Below are 21,646 nucleotides of genomic sequence, written 5' to 3' on the forward strand. Positions count from 1 at the left end.
ATTGTTTTTTCTTCATTTCTTTTCCTTTGGTTGATTTCTAGTTTCATATCATTGTGGTCAGAAAAGAGGCTTGAAATAATTTCTATACTTTTGAACTTGAGGTTGTCGAATTTGTGGGCATGTAATTGTCCATAGCATTAGTTTTGTGCCCTAGGATGTGACCAGTTCTAGAGAATGTTCCATGTGTACTTGAATTCTGGTTTTTTGGATGGAGTGCCATGAAAATGTCAATTAAGTCTAATTCCTCTGTTGTGTCGTTTAGGACCTCTGTTGCCTTATTGATTCTCTGTCTGGAAGATCTGTCCCTTGATGTGAGTGAGGTATTAAAATTTCCTACTATTGTTGTATTCCTATGTATCTGTTAGTGTTTGTTTTAGATATTTGGGTGTTCCAATGTGTGTGTGCTCAGTTGCTTCACTGGTGTCCGACTCTGCGACCCCCTGGACTGTAGCCTTCTAGGCTTCTCTGTCCTTGGGCTTCTCTAGGCAACAATGGTGGAGCGGGTTGCCATTTCCTTCTCCAGGGGACCTTCCTGATCTGGGGTTGAACCCGTGTCTCTTCCATGCCCTGCGTTGGCAGGCGGGTTCTTTACCACGACGCCACCTGGGACGCCTGCTCTGCCAGCAGGTGCGTATGTGTTGATGAGCGTATTGATTTTTTATCATTATACGGTGTCCTTTAGCTTTCTTTACCCTCTGTTTCACAGTCCATTTTGTCTGAGCACTGCAGCTCCCTTTTTGGTTGTTTCCATTCACATGAAATACCTTTGTCATCCCTCATTTTCTTTTCTTTCTTCGGGCTGTCGTTTTTTATTGGGTTTCCTCAGCAGAGACTGGCCGGACGTCTTACAGGGGAAGCCTCGGTTGCCCCCGGCCTCCTCGAGCCGTGACCAGCCCCCGCCAGCCCCGTTCAGGAAGTGTCCACTGTCGGGACTGTTTCTTGCAGCGCCTCAGTTTCCAGGTCAGTGACTTCTCACTGAGGCCTGTAGTGGTCCTTTCTCACACCCGTACTGGCCACACCTGCCCCCCTTCTTTTTGGGCGCCGAGTACGGGTGGAGAGAGTCCAGCTTGCTCTTGCTGATGACAGAGAGATCGACGTTACTTCCAGAACCCAAGTCACTGAGGGTGCCAGCTGCCCTGGCTTCACTCACCAGCTTCTTGGCTTCCTCCTCCTCCATATCTGTCCTAAATTTACCTTCTAACATGGCCATGGCGCTCAAGGAGCCGGAACCCACGGTGACATAAGGCAACTCAACAGCTGACCATGAGAACACAGGCTGCAGAGGTGAGGTCCACTGACATCTCCCCCCAGCGCTAGGGCCGCCAGGGTAACCTTGCTGCCCGGAAAGCATCTGTCTGCGGCCGCCTCTGATCGGCCGCCGCGCAGCCCTGCAAGGGGAGTGGAGCTCCAGGATGGAGAAGCTGAGCTAGGTCGTCCTGTCCGTGCCCACAGCTGTCCTGGGCCACGGCAGTAACTGTTAGGAGATGTGAAGTGTATTTTTGACAGTTCTTGTCGACAACAACCGTCCCTTTAATCGCCTTGTATCTCCTCCAAAACTATGCCATCCTCATAGACCACCCCTGCAGTGGTTGTCCTGGTTTTCCGGGCTGTTGGAAGCTTGTCCTTTATCTTTGCAAATTTGACTTCCAAGATGGCCTTTCTGTGGCAGTTTCTCTGTGACAGGAGAAACCCCCAGGGGGCTGTGCCCTCTGCCCTCTCCTTTCAGCCTGGGTGTGTCCTTTGGCCTAAGGTGGGCCTCTTGTTGGCAGCATATCGCAGGCTTTGTTTTTTATGCAGTCTGCCACTCTGTATCTTGTGAATGAAGCATCCAGTCCCTTAACATTTAAGGTAATATTGATACATGTGCATTGCCTTTTCAAACCTTGTTTTGCAGCTGATTCTTACTCTCTTTTTCTCCTGGCGTGATGATTTCCTTTTATATCATGCTCGTGTTCTCTTCTTGCGGTTTTTGTGATTCTGTCCTATGTTTTTGCTTTGTGGTTGCTGTTTGTCTACTGTGTCAGCCCCTTCCTTTATCTGCTTGCTTTAGACTGACAGCCATATAGATTCAAACACATTCTTTTAAAAAAGTGCATTTTCTTACTTTCCTTCCTCACATTTTAAGATTTGGATGTCCGTTTTTACATCTTCAAGTTTTTCCATTTGCTGTTCCTTGTGTTTATCATTGCTTTCACAAATTGGTTTTTTTTTTTTTTTAATCCATATACTGGCTAATTTAAATGGTTTATTTTCCTTTTGTGATTTCCTCCTTCCTATTTCTTCCTGCTGCTTTTCTATTTAGAGAAGACCTTTTAATACTTCTTTTAGGATGGTTTAGTATTGCTGTATTCTTTTGGTTTCTGCTTGTCTAAAAAATTCTTTATTTCTCCTATTCCAAATGATAATCTTGCCGGATAGATTATTCTACATTGTAGGTTTTTCTCTTTCAAGGCTTTGAGTCTGTTTTGCCACTCCCTTCTTGCCTGCAGTGCTTCTGTGGAGAAATCAGATAGCCCCATGGGGGTTCCCTGGTAAAGAACTGTTTTTCTACCTTTAGAATCCTGCCCTTACCTTTCACTTCGGTTACTCTTATTATGTCTTGGGTAGGTTTGTGTGGGTTTATCTTCCTATGCCTGGATACCTGTTTCCTTCTTTAGCTTTCAGAAATTTTCAGCCATAATTTCTTCAGATACATTTCAGTCCCCCTTTCTCTTCTCCTTTTGGAGCCCCTGTTGTGCATAGGTTGGCCCACTTTCTGTTATCCAGTAGGTCTCTTGCATTGCTCTTTTTCCCATTTGGCTTTCTGTCTGCTGTTTTGATTGGGTAGTTCCCTCTAGTCTGTCTTCCAGGTCACTTGCTCTTTGTGACGCGTTATTCATTCTGCTGTTTATTGCCTTGAGCACGGTTTCTGTCTCAGTAAATGAATTTTCTAATTTTTCTTGGCTCCTTCTTATGGATCCCAGTTCCTTTTACACTAATCTGCTTATCTGTTGATAGTCTTTTGTAATTCCTTATCAGTTTCCTTATCTCCTTTTTTGAAATCAGTGTCTGTTAGACTGAAGAGGTCTGTTTTATAGTTCCTGCAGGGGGATTCTCTTGGTCTCCTACTTGACAGTGGTTCCTTTCCTTCTTCGTTTTGCTCATATTTCTCCTAGTCTGTGAGTTTGGGAGGAACGGTTAACCTACTGTGGTCTTGGAGGGAGTGTCCCTGGGTAGCATGTGTGGGTTTAATGTCTTTTGCTGTGAGGTCTGTTTTTGGTTTGGATGCCGGCTGCGTTTGGCTTAGCGTACGCTGGCTGTTAGCTCTTGGACGGGCTGTGCAGGTTCCCGGGAACACGTCTCCCAGCCGTGGGGCCCTCCCCTGCTGTGGCGGCGGGTTGCGCACCCTCCCTGTGGAATCCTGGGGAGCGGGAGCAGGGATTGGCACTGGGCTGTGGGGCCCTCGGAAGCAGCAGCAGGCCACGCACTTCCCTGGGGACACTGGCCCAGGACCCTGGGCAGTGGCAGGCCGTGCGGGCTCCCAGGGTGGGGTGGTGACCTGCACCCGCTCCTAGGACCCTCGGCGGTGGCGGCCTCTGGAATCTATGATGGCAGCCTGCACCTGCCCGTGGAGTGCAGGTGGGTGGAGCCCTGCCGCTGGAGACTGCAGACGGCCGTGACAGCCCGCCCCCCCACCGGCGCCTCGCCTCTCTGGCGGGCCCAGGCTTCCTCCCAGACCCCCTCGGATGTGGCAGAGCACACCGTAGCCCCTGAGGCTGGCTTCCCAGAGCAGCCCCAGTCCTGCCCCCGGGTCTGACCTCCCGAGCCTCGGCACCCAGCCCCAACCCACCCCAGCTGCGCTCTTTAAGACAGTGTTAAGAAAATGAGAAGTCAAACCACAGACTAGAAGCAGAATTTTGTAAAACATATACCAGTTAAAAGTCTTAACTCTAGTACATAAAGAAACTTCCTAAAGCTCAGTAAGAAAACCCAGTTCCCCAAAAATGCATCAGACAAGTTGAAAGACACTTCACCAATGAAAGACGTACAGTTGGCAAAATAAGCACATGAGAAAGTGCCAGCACCGCCTCCGTCACCGAGGAGAGGAGAGTGCAGCCACAGTGAGGCGTGACGATGCACTCGCTGTTGTGCCTGGAACCGGAGAGGCTGCCCGTACCCAGTGCTGGTGGAAACGTGGGGCGACTGGGACTCCAAGGCACCAGTGGGCGTGTGAGGTGGCCACCACTTTGGAAGCCTGGCCCTTCCTTAGAGTTTGGCATGAACCTGTCATATGATTCAGGCACTGCCCTCCTAGATATTTCCCCAAGAGAAATGTAGACTCATGCCTGCAATAGACTTACAGAAAAACGTTCACAGCATCCTTTTTTGACAGCTAAGCTCTTGATACCTTGCTCAGGTGGTCAGTCATGTCTGAGTCCCTGCAACCCCATGGAATGAAGAATGCCAGGCTCCTCTGTCCTCCACTGTCTCCTGAAGGTGGCTTAAAGTAATGTCCATTGAGTTGATGAGGCCATCCAACCATCTCATCCTCTGTCACCCCCTTCTCCTCCTACCCTCAATCTTTGCCAACATCAAGGTCTTTTCCAGTGAGTTGTCTCTTGGTATCAGGTTTTGGAGCTTGGCATCAAAGTATTGGAGCTTCAGTTTCACCATCAGTCCTTCCAATGAATATTCAGGGTTGATGTCCTTTAGGATTGACTGGTTTGATCTCCTTACAGTCTAAGGAACTCTCAAGAGTCTTCTCCAGCACCACAATTTGTAAGTATCAGTTCTTTGGCACTCAGCTTTCTTTATGGTCCAGTTCTCACATCTGTACATGACTACTGGAAAAACCATAGCTTTGACTATATGAACCTTTGTTGACAAAGTAATGTCTCTGCTTTTTAATACGCTTTCTAGGTTTGTCATAGCTTTCTTTCCAAGAGGGACCATTTTTAAATTTTGTGGCTGTGGTCACCATCCACAGTGATTTTGGAGCCCAAGAAAATAAAATCTGTCACTGTTTCCACTTTTTCCCCTTTTATTAATGTTTGCCATGAAGTGATGGAACCGGATGCCATGATCTTAGTTAGTTTTTTGAATGTTGAATTTTAAACCAGCTTTTTCATGTTCCTCTTTCACCCTCATTAAGAGGCTCTTTGGTTCTTCTCCATTTTCTGCCATTTGAGTGGTATCATCTGCATATCTGAGGTTGTTGGTATATCTCCCAGCAATCTCGATTCCAGCTTGTGATTCATTCAACCTGGCATTTCGTATAATGTATTCCACATAAAAGTTAAATAAGCAGACTTGTACTCCTTCCCAAATTTTGAACTGGTCCATTGTTCCATGTCTGATTCTATTAATAACTGTTGCTTCTTCTTGTTGTTTAGTTAAGTCGTGGCCGACACTTTGTGATCCCTTGAACTACAGCAGGCCAGGCTTCCTTGTCCTTCACTATCTCCTAGAGTTTGCTCAAATTCAGTTGGTGATGCGATCCAACTATCTCATCCTGTCACCCCACTCTCCTCTTGCTCTGAATCTTTCCCAGCTTCAGCATCTTTTCCAGTGAGTTGGATCTTTGCATCAAGTGGCCAAAGTATTTCAGCTTCAGCATCAGTCCTTCCAATGAGTATTCAGAATTGACTTCCTTTAGGATGGACTAGCTGGATCTCCTTGCAGTCCAAGGGACTCTCAAGAGTCTTCTCCAGTACCACAATACAAAAGCATCAATTCTGCTTCTTGACCTGTATACAGCTTTCTCAGGAGACAGGGAAGGTGGTCTGGTATTCTCATCTCTTCAGGAATTTTCCACAGTGTTGTAATCCACATAGTCAAAGGCTTTAGCATAGTCAATGAAACAGAAAGAGATGTTTTTCTGAAATTCCTTTTCTTTTTCTGTGATCCAATGAGTGTTAGCAGTTTGATCTCATTATGGGGGATTGGAATGCAAAAGTCTGGATACCTACCAAATGTCAATTAATAGGTGCATGGATAAACACATTTTGGTTTATGCGTATGAGGAAGTACTCCTCAGCATTAAAAAGACATGAACAATTGATACATGCAACACAGGACTTCTCTGGTCGGGTGGTTAAGAATCCACCTTCCAGTGCAGGGGATGTGGACTCAGTTTCTGGCTGGGGAGCTGGGACCCCTCTGGCCATGGGTCCGCTCGGCCCATGAGCCACAGCTGCTGAGCCTGGGTGCTCCAGACCCCATGCCACAACCAGAGAAGCCCCGTCGCTGCAACTAAGACCCAACACAGCCGAAAAATAAACTTCTTTTGTGTAAAAAGTTGGTTAAGATAGTAAATTATATGTATATTTTGCCACGGTTTGAAAAGGTGGGAAAAATCAATGAACCGTTTTCTGTGTGGGTCTGTTTTTGAATTCTCCATGCACATGCTAAGTTGTCGTCTGCACTGAGCTTCGTCTCAGGCTTGAAGCCCAGCAGTGTTCGTCCCCCAGCTTGTTCTCTTCTGAGGCCGTTTGGCTCCTCTGGGTCCTTCACGTCGGCTCATGAATTTTAGAATCAGCTTTTTAGCTTCAACAAAAGGCTTGTGTATGATTGGGGTTACAGTAAACCTATAAATCAGTTTCAGGGAGAATTCAGATTTGTAACAGTACTGGATTTTCAGATCCCCAATTGTGGAACATCTCTCCATTCATTTGATTCTTAATTCTCTCACCAGCGTTCTGCGTTGTCATGGTCAGTGCGTAGAGTGTGGACAAATTTTACAAAAAGCTTCTGATGGTTTCTCAACTTATCCTTGTTATTTTTTGATGGTTTGTAAAAATATATCCGTAAGTATTTAAAATTCTTTGGTATTATCATAAGTGGTATTTTTAGAAATTTTGACCCCTGATTATTTGTTGTTTGTATGTAGAAATACAGTTGATTTTTTTACATATTATTTTTACAGTGGTATGAAAGTTAACATTTTTCTGTACATACTTCCTATTTCTGGGATTTTTCTTCATAATCTATATTTTGTTTACTTCACATGTAAAAGAAATTCACACTTGTGAAAGGAGATATAGGAACTATAAACAAGATGAAAATAAAATATATCCCATTGTGTCTTAGTTTTTGCCTTTGAACATCAGTTTTGGTTGAACTTCAGCAGATGCTGGTGTTTTGTGAAGATTTCTTATTTCAACCTCAGGGTTACCTCCTAAAATTTAGTATGTATGCAGTATGGCAAGTGTCATGATGACATCGGCTGCTTTAAGGCAATTTACCCTTCACCCAGTCCGTTCCTCCCAGAGCTTACCTTTACGGAATGCATTGTGCAAGACTGTGTCCCTTGTCATGACCAGGAAGTGGACAGCAGCCTTAATGCAGGCTGTACCCGCTTTGCGTTTGCTGACTGTGTGGGTACTGGGTGCTTCTGTCACGTGTGCGGATCATGACACAGCAGCTCTGTCATAGGACTCGCTCACATGTCCTCTGGTATCCGTAGCCCCCCGCCCACTCGCCCCCAGCTGCTGGGAACCACTAGTCTTTTCTCCCTTTGTTTGTCTTGTTATTTAAAAAGCACTGTATCACCGGGACTGTAATGGATCTACAGCAACAAGCAATGTGTGTAAACTTTGTGCGGATTGGCCTTTTCACTCTGTGTAACTCTTCTGTTTGTTGCTGTGTGTCCGTGGGTTGTGCTTTTTTACTGCTCAGCAGTTTTCCATGCCGGAGAAGGCAATGGCACCCCACTCCAGCACTCTTGCCTGGAGAATCCCATGGACAGAGGAGCCTGGTGGGCTGAGGTCCATGGGTTTGCTAGGAGTCGGACACGACTGAGGGACTTCACTTTCACTTTTCACTTTCATGCACTGGAGAAAGAAATGGCAACCCACTCCAGTGTTCTTGCCTGGAGAATCCCAGGCATGGGGGAGCCTGATGGGCTGCCGTCTATGGGGTCGCACAGAGTCGGACACAACTGAAGCAATTTAGCAGCAGCAGCAGTTTTCCATGTACCTGTTACCATAGTTTGTTGACCGTTCTGAAGCTTAAGAACACCTTGGTTGTTTCCAGTTTGGGGGCTCTTAGGAGTAAACCTTCTGTGTACATTTGTGTTCAAGCTTTGTGTGAGATGTGTTCATCTCTCCGGGATAAATGGCCAGGAGTGAGGTTGCTGGGTCTTGAGGTAGTTTGTGTGTTTAATTATTTTCAGAGTGCTGGCTGTACTATTTATGTTCCCAGAGGCAATACATTCTAGATTCTGTGCCTTTTTGCCAGGATTTGGTGTTGTCACTGGTTTTGTTTATTAAAAAAAAAAGTTTTAAAAACTGTAGCCATTCTGATAGACGTGGAGTGCTAGCGTGCAGTTTTACTTTGCCTTTGCCTGAAGTAGGAGATTGTCACATGTTCAGCCACCTGATACACCCTCTCAGGGAGTCCAGCCGGTTTCTGTGTGTTGACCTTGTACCCTGCAGCCTTGTTAAGCTGGCCGATTAGCTCACAGAGCTTCTTTGGCTGGGCCTGCAGCGTTTAGTGCCTGGACAATCTCGGTGATGAGGGCAGTTTCATGTCTTCCTTTCCAATCCGGTTTTCCTTCTTTTCTTTGCTTGATTCACTGGCGAACATCTCCATCGTGTCGAATAGGAGTGGTCAGAGCAAACTTCCCTGCCTTGTGCCTGATTTTAACAAGAAAGCCTTCAGTCTTTTTACCTCAGGTGTGATGTTAGCTGTATGTTTTTTGTAGGTGCCCTGAACCAGGTTAAGGAAGTTTGCTTCTGGTTTGTGGAGGGTTTTCAATGTAAATTGTGTTGAATTTTGTCCAGTGTTTTTTCTGCCTCTTTGAAGATGATTGGGTTTTTTTCTGCTTATTCTTTTGACATGGTGAAATAACTCTGCCTGGGTTTTGAACCCTGAAGGACTCCTGCATTGTCAGGATAGTTCTCCTTGGTCCTCATGTAGTATCCTCTTTTGTATCCTTGGGTTCACTCTGGAGAATACTAAGGGGACATGACGGCCAAATATAGTGTGACTCCTGGACTGGATCCCAGGCCAGAAACAGGGCATCAGTGGAAAAGCCAGTGAAATTCAAATTAATTCTGTAATTTAGTTAGTAATATTGTATGACTGTCAATTTCTTAATTGTGGTGGTTTCCCCATGATTCTGTAGGCTTTTCTTAGGAAAAGCTGAATGAAAAGTATCCGGGAACTCTATACTATTTTTGTGACTTTTCTTTAAAATTATTTCAAAATAAAAATGATAAGGTGATTTCATATGGGCAGCATTTAAAAATACCGTTTGACAGTCTTGGCCTTTTTTCATGTATATTTATTGGTTTATACTGTTCTGCCCGTAGTCCGAGTCCCCGGTCGGGAAAGAAGACTCCTCGAAGCAATGCAACTCGCAATAGGGGAATTTATTACTGACTCGAGCCAGGGCCTCCCGCCCTCACCAGGTGTGTGAGGACGAAAGGCCCCGAGCCCCAGTTCTCTCAGGTATTTATTAGGTCAAACTAAGCAGCAGGTAGCTGGCGCAGCGGATTGGTTACACAGTGGGTAGTTGGCGCAAGTGGATTGGTTACCCAGTTGCAAGGTAATTTTTGTTGGCCCAACGTGGGGCTTTCAGCTTTCCCCTGATAGGTTCCCTTTTTTCTGGCTAGGCATATGTTGATTGGCTGGCTCCAGGAGGCCTGATAATTATGTTACCCCGGGAAACCAGGCCTACTCCTAATCTAGGCTGCCTGCCATGGTGTTAGCCGTGACAGCCTCACATTTCCCCCCGTCTTTGTACTTTTGTAGAGAAATCTTTCTCTTCACCCTGTGAAATTGACTGATATTGTTGTCTCAATACCATAATTTGGATGGTATTTAGGTGTTTTAAAATGCATGGACCAAAGGTCAGTAACAATATTAATATTATGAGTGGACCCAGGAGGGTGGAAATCAAAGTGGTCAACCAGGGGGAGCGCTGAAATCAAGATTTAAACCAGCCTTGTTGGTCTTCTCGTTCTCTCTTTCGCTGGGCTAGTCCCTCTCTTACTTTCTGGAGAGATTTTTGTACCACCCCTGAATGGTCGACGTAGAAACAGCATTTTTCTTTCAGTGCTGCACATAATCTTCTTTGTTGCAGAAACAACAAATCTAAACCTCTCCTATTCTGTAACACTACTTCAGCCAGGGAGCTCAAGGATTCTTGGAGGTGCGAAATGGACTGTTCCCGTGGTTTTGCAACCCCAAGCGGCGCAGTAAAAAGAGTCATTCCCCCACATTTTTCAATTTGGTTCCGATCCCTTCTTCCCCCCAGGCAGACATAGACAGGCTCCTCTTCGTAGTACTGTGGGCCTTTTCGCTCACAGTTATGAGTGAACAGACCGAAAGAGCCATGGGCAAAGAACTTGGTCAGTTGGTGGGGACCAAACCCATTACCGTCAGCCGCCAGCACGCACAAATCAAAGGTCAGTATTGGCCATCATGTCCCTTTGGGGGCCACGTTGAAGCTCGAATTAATTAAGCACTTCTCTAGTCTTAGGATTGTAGATCACCCAAGTCAGGTTAGCTGGCTGATGGGGGTTGTGGCTGGTTGCTCCTGGGCCGATGAAAACTGTTATCAGCAGGAGAGTTAAGAGGACTCCCATTGTACGAGTTTCAGTTTCAAAGGATTTGACGGGTGAGGTCTTGCCTCCCATTCTGCTTGCACCTTCTCCTGTTCTTCCGGGGTGGCTTGCCACACGTGATTGCAGTGAACCTAGGGCCCGATCCCGTCGACCTTAACAGCAGTAGGAGTGGTAAGGAGAACAACATAAGGGCCTTTTCATCTAGGTTCTAGTGCTTTAGATTGGTGTCGTTTTACCCAAACCCAATCATCCGGGCCAATATTATGTGAGGGGATGGTCCCCTTGCTTGTTCCCTTGTGTATCTCTTGAATTAATTTCTAAACATGGCTATGTACCTTACTTAATGCCATCAGTGTTTGCTGAAATTGTCCCAAGGTAGGGGGTGGTAGGCATTTTCCCTCGAATATAGGACACACAGGAGGGGGTCTTCCATACAGAATCTCAAAGGGGTAAGATTCAGCTTATAAGGGGTGTTACGCGCCCGAAAGAGCGCGAAGGGAAGGAGGGTCACCCAGTCCCTGCCAGTCTCTATTGCCAACTTTGTCAAAGTTTCTTTTAGGGTCCGATTCATTCTCTCAACCTGTCCTGAGCTCTGGGGATTATATTCACAATGTAACTTCCATTTTGTCCCCAGAGCTTGGGCCAACCCTTGTACAATCTGGCTCACAAAGGCAGGTCCGTTATCTGAGCCCATAGTCACTGGCAGCCCGTACCTAGGCACTATCTCCTCTAAGATCTTTTTAGCAACCACTGTTGCTGTCTCTCTCTTAGTGGGGAAGGCTTTTACCCATCCCGAGAAGGTATCTACCAGAACCAACAGATAGCGGTACCCGTACTTGCCTGGCCTTATCTCAGTGAAATCTGTCTCCCAGTGTTGCCCTGGCTCTTCCCCTCGGTACCTCGTTCCAGTGTGCTGCCTTTTCCCTGTCCTCATCAGCTGGCACGCTTTACAAGCCTGGATTATCTCTCGTACAGTTGCATTTTGTCGAGGGAACCTCAGGCAGGCCATCTGGAGAAGTGTCAAGGTCTTTTTTTCCCCCAAGTGTGTAGTTGTGTGCAGGTGTTCACATAGGTGACAACCCAGGATGGCAGGCAATATCAGGTTGTTGTTTTGATCTCGGTACCATCCATCTTTGTCATCTTTCTGGAGAGTGGTATCCTCGTTGATCGAAACGAGGTCAGGGAGGGAATAGTCGGGGACTGGCGGCAGAGTCCCCATACCAGGAGGTGGAAGTCCCACGGCTAATATGGGGGCGGTGTAGTCCCGGCTGGCCACTTCTAGTAGGGCCCGTCTGAGTGTCTGGAAAGCCTGTTTCATTGGCTCAGTCCAAGTCCAGTTTGGGGTCTCTTTACTTCCCTCACACAAGGGCCAGGTCTTCTCAGCAAACCCCATGATCCACAGTCTACAATATCCAACAGTCCCCAAAAACTCTCTCACCTGGCGGGGGGTCTTGGGCTCTGGTATCTGCAATATTGTTTCCTTCATGGCCTGAGTTAGCCACCTTTGCCTCTGCCTGATCTTATACCCCGAATAGGTGACCTCTTGCCGGGATATTTGCGCCTTCTTTGCGCTAGCACGATATCCCAAGGTGCCAAGAGTCTGTAAGAGGTCCCCGGTGGCACGGCTGCATGCCTCCTCTGTGGTTCCAGCCAACATAAGGTCATCCACATATTGTAGCAGGATGACCTCTGGGTGGCTAGTCCGATATTCATAGAGGTCCTCACTCAAAGCCTCATTAAACAAGGTAGGGGAGTTTTTGAACCCTTGTGGGAGGTGGGTATTATCAGTTGGCCTTTCCTCTCAGTCCACTCAAGGCAAATATTTCCTGGCTGTGGGCCGCCAGGGGTAGGCTGAAAAAAGCATCTTTCAAGTCCAACACAGTGTACCGAGTGTACTCAGGCAGCAGACTGCTCAGGAGGGTATACGGGTTGGGGACAGTAAGGTGTATGTCACTCACCCACTTGTTGACTTCTCGTAGGTCCTGGACAGGTCTGTAATCCGTACTCCCTGGCTTCCTCACCGGTAGTAAGGGGGTGTTCCAAGGGGATTGGCACCGCTTGAGAATTCCAGCATCCATGAGCCGTCGAATGGGGGGAGTGATTCCCCGCTGAGCTTCCTGGCTCATAGGGTATTGCCTCACCCTCATAGGAGTCGCCTCGGCTTTTAGTTCAATGACGACCAGATGTCTCTGTTTAGCCAGTCCCATTCCTGCTGTTTCTGCCCATGCCAACGGGTATTTGCGGACCCACGGTTGTATATCTGGTGCTATAACCTCTGAGGGCTTAGGCACAAAAAGTCTGTATTCATCTCTTAAGGCTAGGGACAAGACATGTATCAGCTGTCCAAGTCCATCTGTGACTGACATTCTCCCAGGGTCAAAATGGATCTGAGCATTAACTTTAGCCAACAAGTCCTGTCCAAGTAGAGGGGCTGGGCATTCTGGTATCACCAAAAACGAATGGAACACCTGGTGGGTCCCCAGGTTTACTTTCTGTTCTGTGGTCCACTAATATCTTTTTGTCCCCATGGCTCCCTGCACCAATCTGGTTTTTTTAGACATTGGTCCCAGTTTTTGATTTAAAACAGAGTGTTGGGCGCCAGTGTCCACCATGAAGCCAACGGGTTTCCCCTCCACATGTATGGTTACCCAGGACTCGGGGAGGGGGTGCCGAGTCTTGACTCCCCTAGTCACTATCTTCCCCCGCCTATAGAACTCGAGTTCCAGGGGAAATTTTCTCTCTTCGGGTCTCTCTTAGGGCACTCATTTTTCCAGTGTCCCCGTTCTTTGCAGTAAGCGCACTGATCTTTCTTTAGGGCCTGCCTTTTTGGTCTCTGTTTTTCTCCCGTCTGGGGGCCTCGAGGCTCCCTCAATTCTGTTCCGGCCTTTATCCCCTCAAAAAGAATCTTGGCCAGCTCTCTCTGGTTATTCAGGTTTTCCTTTGCCCTATGTTCCCTACCTTCTTTCCTGATCTTCTCAGCTAGTTCCCTTTCCTCCCGACGAAGTCGTTCCTCCCTTTCTCCTGGGGTCTCCATATTATTAAATCTGTTCTCCTAACCCCTCTATCTTTTGTAATTTCCTCCTAATATCTGGGGCTGCCTGATTCACAAATGCTAGTAGAACTGTAGCGCGTGATTCCTCAGCCTGGGGGTCCATGGGTGTATATTGCCTAAAGGCTTCCATTAGCCTCTCTAGGAAGGCTGACGGGCTCTCAGTGGGCTCTTGCCTTACTAAATTTACCTTTTCCAAATTTGCTGGCTTCCTAGCTGCGGCCCGCAGACCAGCCATTAGAGTCTGGCGGTACACTCGGAGACGCTCCCTACCTTCCACTAGCTCAAAATCCCAGTTAGGCTGCAACAGAGGAAACCCCTCGTCCACAAGATGAGGCTGGGCGGTTGGTTTCCCGTCGACCCCCGGGACCCGTTTCTGTGCCTCTGCCAGGATTCGCTCCCATTCTTCCGTGTTGAAAAGCACCTGCAACAGCTGCTGGCAATCATCCCAGGTGGGGTTATGAGTGAACAAAATGGGAAAAGGGCCAGTATTGATAGGTTCACTCTCCGTCCGGGTTAGCTGGTCCCACCCGGACGGGGAGCGCCTGTACAGTAGATGAAGGTAACTCTGGGTCCCCATGATCCCACTCACCCCTATTTCCTCTATTCCTTCTCTGGGGTCGGGGTTCCCTTGTCCCTTCTGATTCATTGGGGGGGGGGGCTCTTCCCCCCCGAGGGAACCTGCAACGGAGGAGGGGCATATGGCGGGGGCCTAATTTCCGTCTCCAAGTCAATCAGGTTCCGGTCCAAAGATTCCTGCAAGACCAGTTTTGGGCCCTTATTCTTCTTGGCTTCCTCTGGGGGAGTGGGAGTTTCCGTAACCAGGGCCTGTACATTAGGAGAATCAGGGAGTTTGTGAACAATAGGTTTTAACCATTCAGGCGGATCTTCTACTAGATCTTGCCAGACCATAACATATGGGACTTGGCTCGGGTGGCCCCAGGGATCAAGAGCCATAACTTTTTCTTTCACTGCCCAAATAATAGAAGGTTGAAAAGTTTCCTCTGGAGGCCATCTAACTTGGAAGGCGGGCCACTCTGCAGAGCAAAAGGTTATTAATTTACTCTTTGTAACCAGTAGCAACAGATCATACACTCTAGCCCTGACCTCCGAGAAATGATCAGTCATGAGAGAGAGTGAGGTGGATTTTTCTTGCCCCATAGCGAGAGTCAGAAGAAAGTCACCGAGAATTACCACCAATAAATCCTACCGGGAGTGGTGGCAGCCAGGAGGTTGGGCTTGTGGTATGCTTCGTGGAACTATTTGAGTGCCTTAGTCGTTGCACGGAAGCTTTCTTGCTGGGGGCGGGTACCCTAACGGTTTCTAGCCTGTTCCGTGACCCCCTTATCCTTTCACGGGAGTCTTCCAGTGACAGGCGCCCTATCGGCTCTCAAGTGCGTCCCGTGCCCACACAGACGGGTTTTTATTTGACCAGATTCTCAGCTTAGAATACGAGAAGAAAGAAAAGAGTTTCACCCTCTCGGGCTCCCGTTACTGGGGCTGACCTGTTGGGAGGCCTTGAGAATCCGCCAGGGAGTAGCCCTGGCCGGGACTCGTCAGTTGCCCCGACAACTGTCTGCCTGTTCACTGAAACTCCCAGAAACAGAAATGAGGCTCCAAGGCTTTATAGGAAGAAGTAGGCAACAACACACCAGAGAACAACGAGACAGGAGACAATGCCAGCAGTTATACAGAAAAACACACAGACAGACACACATCGGCCAACAACACAGATCCTCTGGAACAAGGGTCACCTTACCGAATGGCGTCCACTGTTCCCCAGATTCGGACTTAGGAGAGGAGGTCTCCTTCCCACAGAGCTGGCTGCCTTCCAGCGCGCTCGCTGGCCTCGGCCTCACGCCAGCCAGAACAGCTAATCCGTTCCCTCATGGAAAGCTTTCCCTAACGCCAGACACCTTCCTGCCTTTAGCAGGGCCCCGGATTTACTCTGGTCTTCCTGCACCAGACACCTTCCTGCTTTACAGCAGGACCTCGGATTTACTCTGGACTTTTCCAGACCTGCCTGAGCACCAGTGCTATTACCTGTCCTTTTTCCCCTTTGTTCCAAAGAGCGTTCTTCCCCGGTCAAGGGATCCCGGACGAGCCCCCAAATGTTCTGCCCGTAGTCCGAGTTCCCGGTCGGGAAAGAAGACTCCTCGAAGCAATGCAACTCGCAATAGGGGAATTTATTACTGACTCGAGCCAGGGCCTCCCGCCCTCACCAGGTGTGTGAGGACGAAAGGCCCCAAGCCCCAGTTCTCTCGGGTATTTATTAGGTCAAAATAAGCAGCAGGTAGTTGGCGCAAGCGGATTGGTTACACAGTGGGTAGTTGGCGCAAGTGGATTGGTTACCCAGTTGCAAGGTAATTTTTGTTGGCCCAACGTGGGGCTTTCAGCTTTCCCCTGATAGGTTTCTTTTTTTCTGGCTAGGCATATGTTGATTGGCTGGCTCCAGGAGGCCTGATAATTATGTTACCCCGGGAGACCAGGCCTACTCCTACTCTAGGCTGCCTGTCATGGCATTAGCCGTGACAGCCTCACAATACCATCGTATGTTTCACGTGTGTGACGTTATAGCCCTGCTTCTGTGTGTACTGCACCACTCAACACCGGAACCATAGCTTCACCCTCGCCAGACAAGGCGACGCGCTTACCCATTTCACCCTCCCCGTCTCTGCCTTTTCACTGCTTTTGGATATATGATTCTTTTAATGTGATTTTATATTTATATAATCCAGTCCATGGAATTCTCCAGGCCAGAACACTGGAGTGGGTAGTCCTTCCCTTCTCCAGGGGATGTTCCCAACCCAGGGATGAAACCCAGGTCTCCTGCGTTGCAGGCGATTCTTCACCAGCTGAGCCGCCAGGGAAGCCTGCTACCATTTTATCTTTGTTTTTTTCCTATGTGTTGTTTTTTTGTCTCTGGATGCCTTTGAGTGGTTTTAGGGAAATTGATGTTAGTATAGTTTTCTTCACATCTTTCTCAGGGTTCTTTGAACTTCTTGGATCTCTGCATTTATAGTGTTTATCAACTTTGGTACGTTTTTGACCACTAGATTTCTTTAAACTTGTTTTATCACCAGCCATAGCACATTCCCCCACTCGCTCCTCCCCCTTGGAGATTATACATAGATAGAGAGCGATCTGCTTGAGGTTGTCCCACAATTCACTGATGCTCAGTTATTTTTTTTGTCTTTCATTTTGTATAGTTTTTACTGTTATGTTTTCTGTTCACTAATTTTTTTTTCCCCTAGTATTTGATCTACTGTTAATCCAATCCAGGGTTTTTCACCTTAAGCGGTCTTTCATCTCTGGGCAGTTTGCTTTGACTTTTTTTTTCCTCCTATATCTCTATTTACCATGCTCATATTTCCTTCTACTTTTTTGAGAATTTAGAATTTAGTTATAACTCTTGTATCTTGTCTGCTGTCATTTTTGTTATTTCTGGATCACAATCAGTTGACTGATTTTTTTTTTATTCTCATCTGCACTCATGTTTCCCTGCTGCTTCGTGTGCCTCGTAGTTTTCTGTTGCCTGTCGGTCCTTGTGGATTTCAGTTTGACCCATTCAAGACTTGCTTTTAAGTGTTAGAAGGAGCAGAGCAGCCTGGAGGGCAGTGCTTCTCAACATTTTTATTCGTTATTATTGCTCTCTCATTCCCCATTACCCTAATTGCATCTCTTTGTGGCATTTTAAAAAATTTCTTATTCATTTATCTAGTTCTGGCTGCGCTGAGTCTTCGTTGGGATGACGGTTCTGATTGCCGTGGCTTCTCTTGTTGTGGAGCATGGACTGTAGGCTCGGTTAGTCCGAGGCATGTGGGATCTTCCCCGACCAGGGGCTGAACCTGTGTCCCCTAGTGCCACAACTATACTGTACATATTTCTGTGCGTATTCTGTTCTTCATGCTTAAATTGTTGTGTTTTTTTGCTTCCCTTCCTCCAGAACCAGCTTTCACCCCCAGGGGGTGGTGTTGCCCTGCTGAGAATGCAAAGACAGGCTCAGGCTGGTTCTCTATCTACTAGTGACACACGGCTCTTCTCCGTGTCCTCTGCACGCTGTATGCTAAGGCAGCCTGTTGTGAACACTTTCTTAAAAGTTGAGCCTACCCTACCAGAGTGCAGTACATATCTCCAGAGTGCAGTACATGTCACAGCCCCAAAACCTGAATACAGATGTTCCTTCTGAGGGCCCCCAACTGGGAATGACCCAAATGTCCTTCGAGGGGTGAATAGGTAAACAATTTCATACTCACACATTGGCCATTGAACAGTTAGGCCAAATCAGAGAGGCCAGACCAACAAAATGCTGTGTGATCGCATGTGTGTAAAACTCAAAAATGCAAACTAATCCATAGAAGAAAAGATGAGTGCTTGCCTGGGGATGGAGACAGGGAAGGATTGATCCCAGACTGACACCAGGAAGTCGGGATGGAAAGGTTTTTGTTGAATGTGGGGACAGTTTCATGGGCGAACAGATCTCAGAACTCAAAAAACTATTCTCTGTGCAGTTCATTACGTGCCAATTATATACACCAGTAAAGTTGTGAAAGTAAAAAAATGAGGGGTTTGCACTCCATTTGGGGAACCTATATTTCTCATTAGTGACCCGTATGTATAAAAATTTAGAAGCATGGTTATGGTTGTTTTTATGGTTTATAATAGTGATGAAGTTTTATGGCAGCTTATGGGAACACTTGAGCTTGACTCATATGAAAGTCTGCAATTGCAGACCTAATGCAGGGATGGTTGAGTTTTCCTTTGCTGAGCATGTTTTCATAGTTGACAGACTGACTTGTTCTCAGAACCTGTGGACTCTGGGGAAAGAGGGTGGTTCTGAACACTGGGGCTGCGTCCAGAGAGTGCCTCGAGTCTGGTGTGTTACCAAACGTTTCAGGATAATAATGGCAGTTACGTGTTTGTTCTCTTACTTTCTAGAAGGTAGAGGTAGTAAATCAAAAATTCAAGTTTAGTAAATGCCTCCAGGAAAGTTTAGGTCTCATGAATGTTTAGTTGTAGCAGTTTTATGCAATGAGTACATCCAGATCAAGAAATAGAATGTTACCTGTATTGGTAATTTGTTTTTAATGTTGGAAGGCATTTTTAAAGTTAACTTAATGTATCATGGCATCCAGTCCCATCACTTTATGGCAAATAGATGGGGAAACAATGGAAACAGTGAGAGACTTCATTTTCTTGGGCTCCAAAATCTCTGCAGATGGTGACCGAAGCCATGAAATTAAAAGACACTTGCTCCTTGGAAGAAAAGCTATGACCGCCCTAGGCAGCATATTAAAAAGCAGAGACATTACCTTGCCAAAAGGTCCATCTAGTCAAGGCTATGGTTTTTCCAGTGGTCATGTATGGATGTGAGAGTTGGACTATCATGAAAACTGAGCACCAAAGAATTGATGCTTTGTAACTGTGGCGTTGGAGAAGACTCTTGAGAGTCCGTTGGACTGCAAGGAGATCCAACCAGTCCGTCTTAAAGGAAATCAGTCCTGAATATTCATTGGAAGGACTGATGTTGAAGCTGAAACTCTAATGCTTTGGCCACCTGATAGGAAGAACTGACTCACTGGAAAAGACCCCGATGCTGGGAAAGATTGAAGGCAGGAGGAGAAGGGGACGACAGAGGATGAGATGGTTGGATGGCATCATTGACTTAATGGACATGAGTTTGAGTAGACTCCGGGAGTTGGTGATGGACAGGGAGGCCTGGCATGCTGCAGTCCATGGGGTTGCAAAGAGTCGGACACGACTGAGCGACTGAACTGAACTGAAAAGCAACAAAATTAACAAGAAGGATAAAGATAAATGGCCCAAAGGTGAATAGAAGTAGAAAGGTTGCCAAGGATGTGTGTTTTTAACTTAAAAAGCTTTAAATGGAATGACAGTTTATTAAGGGGAAAGGAAGTAGGTCTGACTCACAGGTGGCTGTTTCAGAAGAGGCAAACAAACTGATGAATATAGAAATTGAAAAAGGCGTTTGTAAAGTGGACCCCAAGAAAAGTAGGGTGCATGGTACAAGTTATCTTGAAACATTGAACTGCCTTTGAAGGCTTTTATTGCTACTTTGGCTAGTGGAACATAACCCCCATTTTTGTTAAACACAGTCAAGACTAATTTATTTTGAAAATGAGTTTGGCCTATTGAACATGTAGCTTTTCTATAATGACTCTTATTCCTCAGAATAGGTTTCAAACTAAATTTCCCAGAGGCCTCTCAAGGCCAGTAAAGCCACGCCAAAGGTCTGCTGTCAGATTTTGTCTGGGGATTTTTCTCTTCTGCTGCTAAGTCGCTTCAGTCATATCCGACTCTGTGTGACCCCATAGACCACAGCCCACCAGGCTCCCGCGTCCCTAGGATTCTCAAGGCAAGAACAGTGGAGTGGGTTGCCATTTCCTTCTCCAGTGCATGAAAGTGGAAAGTGAAAGTGAAGTCGCTCAGCTGTGTCCGACTCTTAGCGACCCCATGCACTGCAGCCCACCAGGCTCCTCCATCCCTGAGGTTTTCCAGGCAAGAGCACTGGAGTGGGTGCCACTGCCTTCTGCGTTTTCTCTTCTAGAGGTCTCCAAAATACTTTGAGATTTCTGTAGACAATCCTTTATTTACCTCATAAGACTGTTCAGAACCCAAGTGTGTCTAATTTCTGTAGAGATAAGAGAGAAACACGTTTTATTTTTACCCACAGGTATAAATTACCAAATTGTTTTAAACCATAAGTAACTTGAAGAGAAGAGCTTCTTTATATCTGAAAACAAAATTAGAAGCCAGTAGCATGTCAGACCTTGATGCTGGGAAAGATTGAAGGCAGGAGGACAACTCAGTGGACATGAGTGTGAGCAAGCTCTGAGCATTGGTGATGGACAGGGGAAGCCCGGCGTGCTGCCGTCCACGGGGTCGCAAAGCGTCGGACGCGACTGGACAGCAACAATATGTCAGACAGAAATTCATGAAAATTATAATCATCCCATGTGATTAATCTGTTCTGTTGTCCTTGCCTGATGATTGAAGACAATAGTGACATTGATGGTTTTAAGAAGCTTGTGAAGTTTCTGTTAAGGCTTGAAGGATTTGTCCAGTTAAGTGCCTTGAGCACTGGAGGTTGTAGAAAATATACTCCAAGTGGAAGACACATTTTTAACCTTTTTCTTTTTTCATTGTAAGGGCATTAACCTGCAACTGAGGAAGGCTTTATCCCATTAAAAAAAAAAAAAGGTTTGTCAGGGAACCAGAAAAGGCCAAGTGGCTGTCTTGGATTTCCCATAGCCCTGACTGTTTGATTTACAGTCATTTTTTATTCATTTTAAATTAGCTGGTTTAGGAGTAGACCATTGTGTTTTAAGGACATCAGGATAGCAACAGTCTGACAATAAGGGGTTAATTTTTTTAAAAAGCAGAATGAGCTTTACCTACATGTACCATAATCTTCATAGATCATTGTGAAATAGTAGTTATTTTACGAAAGTAACAAGGTTTTAAAGGTAAGTACAAATCACTTAAAGGCAAAGAAATTCACAGTCTGTTTCAAAACCTGCATTCCGAGAAAACTTTTTTTCTCTTAACAGAGAAAGTTCCAGTCTGGTATGGGATTACGTTCATCGTGAAATAATAGCTATTCACTTAGTCAAAGTAGCGATAAAAGATTTCAAAGGCAGTTCAATGTCTCAAGATAACTTATACCTTGCACCCTACTTTTCTTGGGGTCCACTTTCCATATGCCTTTTTCACTTTCCATATTCATCAGTTTATTTGCCTGTTCTGAAAGGAAAAGATTGAAGGCAGGAGAAGGGGACGATAGAGGATGAGATGGCTGGATGGCATCACCGACTCAATGGACATGAGTTTGAGTAAGCTCTGGGAGTTGGTGATGGACAAGGGGGCCTGGCGTGCTGCAGTGACTGAACTGAAGTCAAACCTACACTCTTTTCCCTTAATAAAATGTCATTCCATTTCTTAAAGCCTTTTAAGTTAAACAGACACATTCTGCTTTCCTTAAGTAACCATGAACCATTGGCACACGTAAATTACCCAAAGCTCTTAA

At 46.4% G+C, this 21,646-nt stretch overlaps 1 protein-coding gene and 1 pseudogene across 4 annotated transcripts in view; one reads left to right on the forward strand and one right to left on the reverse strand.

The window, feature by feature from the left end:
• Nucleotides 1-21,646, forward strand: part of ACAD9 (acyl-CoA dehydrogenase family member 9) — a 51,657-nt gene that overhangs the window by 10,198 nt on the left and 19,813 nt on the right. The window lies entirely within an intron of this gene.
• LOC136166359 (proteasome subunit beta type-7 pseudogene) lies at nucleotides 910-14,179 on the reverse strand (annotated as a pseudogene).

This window comes from Muntiacus reevesi, chromosome 4 (genome assembly GCF_963930625.1).
Source record: "Muntiacus reevesi chromosome 4, mMunRee1.1, whole genome shotgun sequence".
Taxonomy (NCBI): Eukaryota; Metazoa; Chordata; class Mammalia; order Artiodactyla; family Cervidae; genus Muntiacus; species Muntiacus reevesi.